The following is a 12,408-nucleotide window of genomic DNA, read 5'->3' as shown; positions in this document are numbered from 1 at the left end:
TGCTCAGGTCCTCAGCAGAACATTCACGGCCCTCTGCAGCACCGTCCCCATTTGTACTTCAGCCTTATTCTCACAGATTTCCACCCATCTACATTGGAAGCATTAAAGCCCATTAAAGCTCAGAGGATTTACTGCCTTTCCTCTTCCCTACAAATAGCCCAGCCAGAAGCATCGCTGTTCTTTCTCAAGCATCAGCTGCAAATTCCTGTCCTTTGTGAACAATGTGATGCTCAAATAAATATCTTTTTCCTTTCTTTCTTTCTTTCTTTTTTTTTTTTTTTTTTTTTTTTTTTTTTTTTTTTTTTTTTTTTTTAAGACAGGGTTTCTGTATATAACAGCTCTGGGTGTCTTGGAATTCTCTCTGTAAACCAGGCTGGCCTGGAATTCACAGAGATCCTCCTGCCTCTGCTTCCTGAGTGCTGGGATCAAAGGTGTGCACCACCACCACCAGGCTGAACTAATTTGTTTTAAAACAGTCTCTTTCGCTCTTCCACGGGAGGCCTACACGCCGCCGATTGTGCCGCCGCCATGTCTCTAGTGATCCCTGAGAAGTTCCAGCATATCCTGCGAGTACTCAACACCAACATCTATGGGCGGCGGAAAATAGCCTTTGCCATCACCACCATTAAGGGTGTGGGGCGGAGATATGCTCATGTGGTACTGAGGAAAGTGGACATTGACCTCACCAAGAGGGCTGGAGAGCTCTCGGAGGATGAGGTGGAGCGCGTGATCACCATCATGCAGAACCCACAGCAGTACAAGATCCCAGACTGGTTCTTGAACAGACAGAAGGACATGAAGGATGGCAAGTACAGCCAGGTTCTGGCCAATGATCTAGACAACAAGCTACGTGAGGACCTGGAGTGGCTGAAGAAGATCAGAGCCCACAGGGGGCTGCGCCACTTCTGGGGCCTTCATGTCCGAGGTCAGCACACCAAGATCACTGGCTGCCGGCCGTACTGTGGGTATATCCAAGAAGAAATGAGTCCCTGGGCCTTCACTGTTAATAAATAGTTTATATACCTGTGCGGGGGTGGGGGGTGGGGACACACGACAGTCTCTTTCTATGGTTCCCAGTCTGATTTGAAATTGTGATGCAAAAACAAACTTTCCCTCTTTTTAAACTGGCTATCTCAAGTGTTTTGTTACTGTAGTGGAAAGCTGACTAACACACTGCTCTTTAACATGCTCTATCAGCCTATGGCAGTACTACATAGGCTTGTAATCCCAGCACTCAAGAAATGGAGAAAACAAAACAAAAGCAACAAAAACACATCCTCTTCTCTTGCCAGGCCTCCCCTCTACTTCCCCAACCATTCAATAATAAACTGCTTGCACCCCAGTTTTTGTCTTAGGAACTATAAATGAGCACATGATGTTGGTGGTGGCAATAATTTATAAGCAGTAAAGATTACCTTGGGGTCTTGCTATGTATGTAGCTCAGGCTGGTCTCCAACTCCAAAATCTTCCTGCCTCATTACCTGAGTGCTAAGATTGTAGGCATGTACCACAACCACCACCAAAAGATTTTAGTATGTCTGCTGCCAAGTTGACCATCCATCTTGTTTTTGTTTTTTATGATTTGTTTGTTTGTTTTGTTTTTGGGGTTTTTGGGGGGATTGAGACAGCGTTTCTCTGTGTAGCTTTGGAGCCTTTCCTGGAACTCTCTTCTAAGACAGGCTGGTCTCTGACTCACAGAGATTCACCTGCCTCTGCCTCCTGAGTTCTGTGATTAAAGGTGTGAGCCAGCACTGCCCAGCAATTTGCCACATTTTAAAAGTTCATTTTAACTAAGTGTTCATGGTGGTTTGAAAGAAAATGGCCCCCAAAGGAAGTGTGTTATTGTGGAGGTGGGCTTTGAGGTCTCATATATGCTCAAGCCATGACCAGTGAGACAGACCTCTTCCTGTCATCTACATATCAAGATGTAAAACTCTCAGTTCCTTCTCTGGCATCCTGTCTGCCTGCGCACTGCCGTATTCCACCATGATGATAATGGATTGAACCCCTGAACTGCAAGTGAGCCACCACAATGAAATGTTTTCCTTTATAAGAGTGCTGTGGTCATGGTGTCTCTTCACAGCAATAGATGCGGTTGTTTCACACTGCAGTTGGTTTTGCTTGGTTTTTGAGACAGGATCTTCTGGAACTCACTATTTAGATAAGGCTGACCTCAGACTCACAGAGATCTGCTTGCCTCTGACTCCCAAGAGCTGCACAATTTACATTAATATTTTTTTTAAATTAGGTACCACATAAAGCTTAATGGAAGTGAGAATAAAATTAGAGAAATTTATCCTGGGTTGGGCCCTGAAGAAACCAGGAACAAGTCTCCCTCAGTAGCCGAGGCCCCTCCCAGCACTTCTCACCCTGCTCCCTACCCTAACCCTCTCCAGCCCAGCTCCTGATCCATATGTACCCTCTTGTTTCTCTTGCTTCCCATGTGCTCTCTTGGTCTTCTTGGCCTTCTCTTGTCTTCTTTTCTCTCACTCCACCTCTCTCTTGTGGCTTGGTTCAGTTTGGACCCTTCTGAATTCCTCTGACTGGTCCCTCCCTCATAGCTACAATAAAACCTTACCTGCAATGAAACCTAGGAATGGTCCCATCCTCATTATCATTCACCTGATTCTTGTCATTCACCCCCAGTCACCCTAATTGATTCTTGTCATTACAGAAGAACAGGCACTTACTTCAAAACCAAGAGCTTCAACAGTGGTCGTCGACTGTCCATACAGACTCTGACTTTATCTGGGTCCTGGCCCAACACCCAACTCAACCGGATTCTACTTTCCCCAGGACCAGAATGTAACCTACTATGTCTTCTGTCTTGCTGGTCACCCCCTCTAGATGTCTTCTCTAGATGTCTTCTCACCCCCAATCTCAAGTGCCCGGAATTGGAAGAGGTAAGGGATTCTGAGATCTTGAGGAATTTGATCTCTTTTATCCTTCCCCAGATGAACTAGTTCCCCCCCCCCCGGAAGTCATTTTATCAATGCTTCAAGGAATATCCCAGTGTTACCCACCCTGTCTCCTATACATAGGGTTCCACACTGGTGGACCTACAGGATGTAAGGGGTAGACACAAAGCCACTACCAATAGGACCAAGACCCTGCCCTAAGACAGGTAGAAATGATGGTTTATATCACTCTCTTAACTCAGCCGTGACATTCAATTATTATTTTGTTCTCTGTTTTGTTTTTTAAGATTTATTTATTATGTATACAGTATTCTATCTGCATGTATCCCTGCAAGCCAGAAGAGGGCAGCAGATCTCATTACAGTTGGTTGTGAGCCACCATGTGGTTGCTAGGAATTGAACTCAGGACCTCTGGAAGAGCAGTCAGTGCTCTTAATCTCTGAGCCATCTCTCCAGCCCTCCTCTAGCCCTGCTTAATACCACATACATGTTTTTCACAATGAAAGACCTCTCATGGAGCTCTACAAATGTCTTATGTTCTTCCTCAAATATTACACGTGTACCCATTGCAGCAACTCTCAACCTGTGGGTCACAGCTCTTTGGTAAACCTCTATCTCCAAAAATATCTACATTATGATTCATAACAGCAGCAAAATTACAGTTATGAAGTAGCAACAAAAATAATTCTATGGTTGGATGAGGATCATCATAACAGGAAGAACTGGGTTAAAGGGTGGATGCATTGGGAAGGTTGAGAACCACTGACCCATTGCATTGCTCTGTCTGTCTGCTAGGATGGAGTTTAACATTGAACACACCCAGTGATCAAACCTTGGTATCTAAACACTACCCTCTTTAGTCTTTTGGGAAATGACTGGTTCCAGGACTGGGGATGGAAGGTACAGGATGAGTCTATAGCATCTTATCGAACCAGATAATAAGGAAGTTCTATAAACTGATGGGCTATGTCAAAAGGATGCAGGAGGCAACATAGATAAACATTGCACTGGCCAAATCTGGAACAATTCAAGTATTCAAATGGATGATGATAATTCATTCCACTCCATTGAATAAAACATGAATCCACAGTGATATGAATAGGAAACTGAGGGGGCTGGAGAGATAGTTCAGTGGTTAAGGGCATGACCTGCTCTTGCAGAGGAACCAAGTTCAGTTCCCATCATCCACATTGAGTAGCTCACAATGGCCTGCAAATCCAGACCAGGGGATCGAACTCTTCTGGCTTCTTCAGGCACTCATGAGCACATACTCAACACAGAGACACATGCATAATTAAAAGTAATCAAATCTTTAAATGATAAGAAAGGTGAATAGACACACATAAGGAGAATTCTCTTTTCTTTGTTGGTGTTGAGAACAAAACACAGTTCTACCACTGATCCACATCCTCAGACTACAAGCTCCTCTTTAAAGTCAAGTGCCAGCTATTGAGCATAAACCACTCGATGGCATTAGAAAATTGTTACCCAGGCATGAAACATGCTCAAACTAGTAAGCAATAGTTGGAAGAGAAACAGGATATTTTCATGGCCCCAAAGGTCCTCCTACAAAGAAGTTTTTAATTTCCAAGGGAGGGGGGAATGTTGCTTTGGCAGCAGACAGTGTTAGCATCATTTTAGAGCAAACTGGCAGCATGAACTGCCTGTGGGGGATGCACTAAGAAAAGCTGAGTGCCACTTTGATGACAATCCTACCCAAAAAAAAAAAAAAAAAAAAAAAAAATTCAGTCTCTTCATAGTTATGAGGAGAGGAACATGAGACAAGCTGAGCTGAAGGATGGTATACGAAGTTGCTATGAGGCTATTCTGGGTTGAGGAGAAACAAGCCAGTGCATGTGTGGCCCTGGACCGGGGCCTTTCCCTTCAATGACATGACTGAGACCTCGCCAAACTTCATGGTGTCTGCTAGAAGAGCTCATGAGAGTTCCCTGTGCTACACTGGAAACTTTTTATTCCTCTTGTAACTTTCAAATTATTTCAAATGGAATATAAGAAGAAACAAATCCCAAGCAGAGAAAAAAATTATTTCAAATGGAATATAAGAAGAAACAAATCCCAAGCAGAGAAAAAAATTATTTCAAATGGAATATAAGAAGAAACAAATCCCAAGCAGAGGAAATCCAGAGGAGAGTGTGCAAATTGTAACCAGATACGGGGAAAAGGACCCAATGCTTCATGGCAAATTGGGAACAGAAAAGCCTGTAAATTAAAGGAGAAAAAAGACAAACTGGGTTATGTAGCACAGGTTTCTCCTGTTCCGGTCTCAACTGAAAATAACATCCTCACCAAACAGCCACGTCTGATGGTGCCTCCACCACAAGGAAGGAGGATTACTATGAGTTCAAGGCCAACCTGGGCTATAAAACAAGACTATCTCAAGTAAAAAAAAAACATGGGAGCGGCTAGAGCAATGGTTTGGTGCTGGGAACCTGCGGTGCCTAGAACTCCATGATCCAAGGCATTCAACACTCTTCTGGTCTCTACAGGCACCTAGCCACACCTGACACATCCTGTGGAATGTGGAATATTAATTTAAGACGTGTTACCTGTGTTTATGCTGTGGGACATTTGTTTAATGATGCAACGATGTGTTGCATTCTTTAATGTAGCATTTGTTAAACTCTGTGAAGCTGTGTTACTTTGCCTGTCTAAAACACCTGATTGGTCTAATAAAGAGCTGAGTGATAGAGAGAAACAGGCAGGGCTTTCAGGCAGAGAGAATAAATAGGAGGAGAAATCTGGGCTCAAGAGAGGAACAAGGAGCAAGAAAAAGGGTTTTTTAAAGTGAGGATCATCCTTTGTAGCCTTTTCAAGTGAAGGGCATCCCTTTCAGTAGGAAGCCTGTACTCCACCATTAAGAAGGCACACTATGCCCTTGACTGAACTGCTCCCCAGAGAGACAGACTCTATTTTAGCACTGCATGGTGCCCAGTAGAGACATCACTTATGGAAAGTTTATTTCACATGAGTGGTCATGTGCAAACATATCAATCAAGGGGCTTATGAACTGGCAACTTACCTACTCACTAAGTTTGTACTGTTAAAATAAGTTTGTGTTAGTCAGGCATAGTAGAATGTGCCTACAGTCCTTGCTGTTTGGAAGGCCGGAGCAGGAGGGTTACAGAAAGCCAGACAGGGTAACATAAGCCTGTCAGTAACTAATAGGAATGGTACTGTGCAGGCTCTTGGGTAGTCTAGATAGCAGCTCTGCTCTAGAGGCAAGCAGTAATCCACAAACCCAATCCCCAAATAAGGAAACTGCATCTAAGTTCCAACAAATGCCACTGCAAAGTAAATACTGCTGGAACACAATGGGGACGTCACCTGCTTCTAAATCCAGTGTAATTTCATGACACAGGTTCATTTGGAAGAACCACAAATAACTAATCTCAACCCCTTTTTTTTTTATTTTGTGTCTATAGCTCAAACTCTCTTTCCGTGTGTGTGTGTGTGTGTGTGTGTGTGTGTGTGTGTGTGTGTGTGTGTGTATCTGTGAGTTTGAGGCTACCCTGCTCTGCAGAGAGAGTCCCAGGACAGCCAAGACTACAAAAAGGAACCCTATCTCAAAAGACAAGCAAGCATGCAAACAAACAAACAAAAATGAAATAAAAGATTGCTCTTGAGATGCAGGGAGCCACACCAGCTTACAGTCTAGGACTAGAGACAAGAAGTCCAATTTTAGACTGGGCCATCCAGAAACCAAGTTTAGCAATGAAAATAAGTTCTAGACAGCTGTAGCAAATAATGTTTTTTGAAAAGGATTTTCTAGAATGCTTAACTGATGTTCCATTAAATTTGAAAGACAAGTCAGCAGGTTTGCATCATATTTATAAAAAGAGCCATCTACTCTGCCTATGATGGTGTTCATGTGTTTGGAATATGGTGTGAGGACATGTAATGAAAGTATCAGAATGAGGCTGCATCATCATTTGGCCTTTAAATGTTATGTTTTAGCAAAAGTTGCATGTTTGCTTTTTCTTTTTTTTCCTAAGAAAAGATGTTGAAATAAAGTTATGGGCTTTACTCATTTTACAAATATTCATTGATGGCATGCCAGACACAACTTAAGACTGTGTGTCATTTTTCTCATCACAGAAATTAAGTAATTACATTTTGAATTTTTTTTCAATTTGCCAAGCTGTGACTGTTTATTAATTGACCAGATTACAAAAATACCACAGGCAGCACCTTAGTTCATCTGTCTAATAAGCCTGTTTATCTGGTCTTCCCTGTTGCCAGCATCGCCACCTTCCACAAAGTGAGTGGTCTTTTTCTTTATCCCTCCCCATGGAGAAGACAGTTTGAAAGGCCACAAGAAATTATTGGCTTCCTTGAAGCGTTTCCCCACTGTGTAGATCTCAAGGATCAGATCCTCAATGCAGATAATGCCGTATTTACCAAGAGACCCAGCAATCAAGGAATTGTCTGTCAAGGCAATTCTCTTCTTATTGATTTTGTCATAGCCACGCTTGTAGATGAGCTCGTCTACTGACTTCAGGTTGGGGAACCCCCATGCAATGTATGGTTCCACGATCCTCAGCATGTTAATCGAAGCCTTGTTGAGCTTAACAAAGGTGCCATTGAAGATCTGACGAAGAAGGAGCAGCTGCAACACCTTGCGGACCTTTGGGCTCACACCATTGATACCTTGGCTTCGGATGACGAATTTGCCAGCTTGGGTTCTGCAGGCACATAGAAGTTTCCAGCTTTCCTTGCCATCCTAGCCATGCGAACCTCCGTCCAGTACATGTGCCTGTATTCCTTGTGATAATGCTTTGCCTTTTCATAGATGAGCTTCCTCCGTGCCTTCTGGAGTGTCTTCAGTGCAGACTTTTGTCCGAAAGCGCTTCACCTTCAGCTCCATGAAATTCCTTCGATTTTTCTTAAGGGTTTCTGGCACAGGAGGAACCTTCTTTTTCTTCTCCGACTGGGCCTCCATGGCTCCTTCCAGTGGGGGCTGGTGGGGGGGAAGGCTACATTTTGAAATTTTGAGACAGGGTTTCACAATGTTTTCTGGGCTGGCCCCAAACTCCTGGGCTCTACCAATTCTCCTGCTTCAAACTCCAGAGCATCTGGCTCTTCAGGGTGTGCTGCTAGCCTAGATAAATTAAATGCATTTGAACACAATTGTAGCTATCAGGCTCAGAACTGTAGCAATCTTAGGACCAGGACAGAGAGATCACGTGGTCATGAGGGGTAGCCACACTTTCAAAGGAGCGGCATGAAAAGAAACAATGAAGCAAGATGGGCGGCATACTGCTCAGCATTTGAGACATTTAATAAAGTTTCCTTTTGCAGGTCCCTATTGTATCACTGTCAAATCCTCAGTTTGAATCTGAAATGTCTCCTACAGGCTCATGTTTTGAGCACTGTTCCCAGCTGGTAATACTATTTTATAACGTGTGGACAGTTGAGGTGAGACCTAGCTGGCAGAACAGGTCACTCCGGGTGGGAGTGGAGGGGCAAATCCTTGGGAACATAGTTATCACCGCTTACTTCCTATCTCTTTCCGACCTGCTATGATGTGTGCCGCCACCACTGTGAACTTAGTCACCTCATCATACCTTCCCCAAGAAATAGACCCTAACTCTCTAAACAAAAGAACAAAGAAATCTTTCCTCCCTCAGGTTGTTTCCATTAGGTGTTTTGTCTCAATAAGGACAAAGTAGCTAAAGCATACATTCTGTGTTGTTACAGCTGAAAACTATTGAGTCCTGCCTTAGTAAGTACAGGCAACCTCCTACAACTTGCTCGCTTACTAATTAGCCTCTCTTCTCTAAGCTCATCTCTCACCAACTTTTCATTTTTATTTATTTATTTATTTATTTATTTATTTACTTTTCTCTCTGGTGGTTTCAGGTCACCAGCCAAACCTCCCTTAACAGGCTCCATCTGCCTGCCCTTTCAATCTTCTGTACTTCATATGACATCACATCCTCTAGAAGCTACTGCCCATTCATCCTTCTGTACTCAGTGTAATGTTACTTCCTCTGAGAGCTGCTGCGGTCTCTTCCCAGATTGTGTTTTTGCCATCTTTTTGAACTCTCAAGAATTTTGGACTTCTGTGATGATTGCACACATTTCTTCATATATCTGTTTAATAATCTGCCTGGCCATTGCTAGTCAGCATCTGTCTTGTTGCCGACTGTTTTCTAAGTCCTCACCACAGTGATTAATAGCCGTCTGTGGGACACAGGAACAGAATAATCTCAAGGGAGCAAGGTGTGGTAGTGCTCATCTAGGATGGCAGCACTCAGGAGGCAGAGGCAGGAGGATTGTGAGTTTGTAGCTCAGTATGAGTTAATACATCAATATGCTGTCTCAAAAAGTCTTTACAACATTAAGAAAATATGCACACAACTATTTATGTAGTGATATCTTGTTTATGATCTAACAAACAAAGCCCGTCAGAAGATCAGAGTGCAAAGCAAGCCACAGCCATAGAGGCCAGGCTGTGGTGGCACACACCTTTAATCCCAGCACTCAGGCCACCCTGAGCTGCACAAAATTGATTCAATTTAAATGAGAAACAGAGCTCACATAAAGGTAATCTCAGTACTTGATCCCACACTTTTAATCCCAGCACTAGGGAGGAGGCAGGAGCTCACTGCAATTGGGAGCAGTCTTGAGGTTCAGTGGATCACCCCTTTGGTCTGATGATTGGTAGAGGTAGGTGAAGGTGCTTTCCGCCCAGTCATGCATTTGACCTGAGTTCAAACCCTGGAACTCATCACATCATGAGGGCAGAAGGACAGAGAACTGACTCCACCTGACTCCACACATTTTTTTTTTTTAATTTTGCTTCCTGTTTTTTTTTTCCCCAAAAAGTGAAATTTACTTTAATTGGCACATACAAGCCAAAAGTATATTTATGCAGTGTCGTGTGATCTTTTGATACATGCTGATATCATAACCACAAAGTTTTTACTTGTTTCTTTTCATTTTATTTCTTATGTGTTTTGATATTTTACCTGCATAGTATGCCTGTGTGGGGATTTCAGATCTTGGAACTAGAGTTACAGAACTTGTAGTTCTATATCCCATAATTCCTCTGCCTCCATTTTTGTTTTGAAAGTTGCTGCATTGCTTCCTGTCTACTCTTATTCCATGGAGGCCTAGCTTATCTGATGGTCCAGCCTACACTCAGGGTGGGTCTTTCCTCCTTCAGTTCTCAGGAAATGGCTTTTCTGTCACACTCAGAAGTGAGCTTACCAACCTTCTCGGCATCTCTCAATCTGTTGAGAAGATGAACTATCACACCATCTCTCCATCAGTTCTCATCCACGGACCATGCTGTGCGTGTTTCCAGCTTTTTCCTGTTTCCCTTCAATCCACCTCAAGATGGATTCTTAACTGCTCTCTCTGAAGGGCAGTACTTTATGACTAAATGAGTTAAATTTATCTCCTAACACTTGTGGATTCTCTGTAGACATTTCAGTTTTGTAAATTTGCCACCTGACTGGTTTCTCAGAAACATTTACGATGTATTCCTTTCCCTGGGCTCAAATTCAAATCACAGGTGGTATTTTGAAGGGAAAGTCACTTAATCATGACATTGCTTGCTAGCTACTCAGCAGCCACACCTGATCTGCTTTTGTTTTCTTTTTCACTTATCATACATTTAAGAATTTCTATTAAGGCTCTGAAAAGATTATGTGCATATTTCCTCTCTCTCACACACACACACTTTGTTGTCCTTCTGAGGAAATTTAATGCCGTAAATAGCATTTGTTGTTTTATAGATCTCATTTTTCTTATTGTCAGGCTTAGGTGCCTGAAAATGCCCAGTGATTTCTGATTTCCAGGGCCTTGCTTACATTATTTCAGTCTACTGTTGCTACATAAATAACTGCCTCAAAGCCTAGTGGCTTAAAACAATTTAGACAGAAATTTGAGCAGTCACTTTGTCTCGGTGTCTCAGCTGGGCGGTGCCTCCAAGATGGTGGATTGACAAGGTGGACCAGTGGATGAAGTCCTGGGGACAGGGATGGGGTCTTATGTGGTAAAATATTGTCTTAAGGTGTGCCACTTTTGTTTATGCTGTATTTCCTCAACTCTGTGAAGCTGTGTTATTGTGCCTGTCTAAAACACCTGGTTTTAGCTGAATAGCCAATAGCAAGGTAGGAACAAGGTTGGGTGGGGCTGGCAGGCAGAGAGAATAAATAAAAAGAGAACAAGGGGAGGTGGAGGTAAGGGGCTCAGCCAATCAGCCATCCGGCCACCAATGGAGAAAAATGGAAAGTAAGACACAGAATGAAAGAAGGATAAAGATCCAGAGGGAAAAGGTGGGCAGGTTAATTTAAGATACAAAAAGCTGGTTAGAAACAAGCAAGCTAAGGCCCAGCACTCATAACTAAGAATAAGCCTCTGCGTGTGATTTACTTAGGAGCTGGGCCCCTGGGTGGGGTGGGCCCTTGGGCCCCTGGGTGGGGTGGGCCCCTCAAAAGAGCTAAAAGAGTAAGAGCAAAAACATCGCACAACAAAAGTTCTAATTTCTTGCGTGCAGACCTCTCCAGGTGACTGCCTGGGCTCTCCATTATGGAGAAGCTTAGTTCCAGGATGAAGGAAACAGAAGCTGCCAGGATTTTAGAATGCCTCTTTCTCTACATTCTATTGGGCAAAGTACTTACAGGCCCAGTTTAACTTTAAGGAGAAACAACCAAGTTCCACTTTTCTTTTTTTTAATTAATTTTATGTGCATTAGTATTTTGCTTGCATGCATGTCCATGCGAGTGTGTCAGATTCTCTGCAACTGGAGTTATAGACTGTTGTGAACTGCCATGTGGGTGCTGGGAATTGAACCCAGGTCCACTAGAAGAGCAACCAGTGTTCTTAACTGTTGTTCTTTTGTTACAATTAGGATAAAGCTGTGTGGGGGGGGGGTCCTCGAGTGGGGGGATCATCCAGGGTTCCATGGCAGGGGAGGGTGATAGGGACAAACACACCAGGCAGACAGCTTGAGTGAGAAGTTTCATTAGAAAGGGGAGGGATGGGGAAGGAAGGGGAAAGAGGTAAAGAGACATAGAGACACTGGGAGCAGAAGAGAGAGTGAAAGAGTGGGGGGTGCTTGCTTAAAAGGGGAAACTTGCACATTTGTACTGAGTCCTTTCACAGCCCTGTGGTGTGTGATATAGCCATGATGTGGCCACATTGGGCATGCATGTCCCGCCTTTTAGGGGGTGGGGTCTGCAGAATGCCAGTTTCCAACATTAACCACTGAGCAGTCTCTCTAGCCCTGCTTCTTTAAAAACAAAACAAAAACAGATTTATCTCTTGTCTATATGTATCATGTGCAGGAGATCAGGTCCCCAGAGACTGGAGTTACAGGCAGTTGTGAGACTGATGTGGGTGCTGGGAACAGCAAGTTCCTTTGCAAGTGTCCTAAACTGCTGAGCTGTCTCTCCAGCCTCCAAGAGTGAAGTGTGTGTCATAACAGGGACATGCACATATATGTTTTGGTGAATTGTTT

General features: G+C 43.4%; 1 protein-coding gene and 2 pseudogenes across 1 annotated transcript in view; 1 reads left to right on the top strand and 2 right to left on the bottom strand.

Annotated features, from left to right (window-relative positions):
- Saraf (store-operated calcium entry associated regulatory factor) overlaps positions 1-12,408 on the bottom strand; it is a 735,200-nt gene that overhangs the window by 186,678 nt on the left and 536,114 nt on the right. The window lies entirely within an intron of this gene.
- LOC127220415 (40S ribosomal protein S18-like) lies at positions 494-1,028 on the top strand (annotated as a pseudogene).
- On the bottom strand, positions 7,087-7,878 carry LOC127220366 (60S ribosomal protein L7-like; annotated as a pseudogene).

Source organism: Phodopus roborovskii, unplaced genomic scaffold, assembly GCF_943737965.1.
Source record: "Phodopus roborovskii unplaced genomic scaffold, PHOROB, whole genome shotgun sequence".
NCBI classification, from domain to species: domain Eukaryota; kingdom Metazoa; phylum Chordata; class Mammalia; order Rodentia; family Cricetidae; genus Phodopus; species Phodopus roborovskii.
Note: the sequence above shows the minus strand (reverse complement) of the source record. Positions and strands in the feature narration are given on the sequence as shown.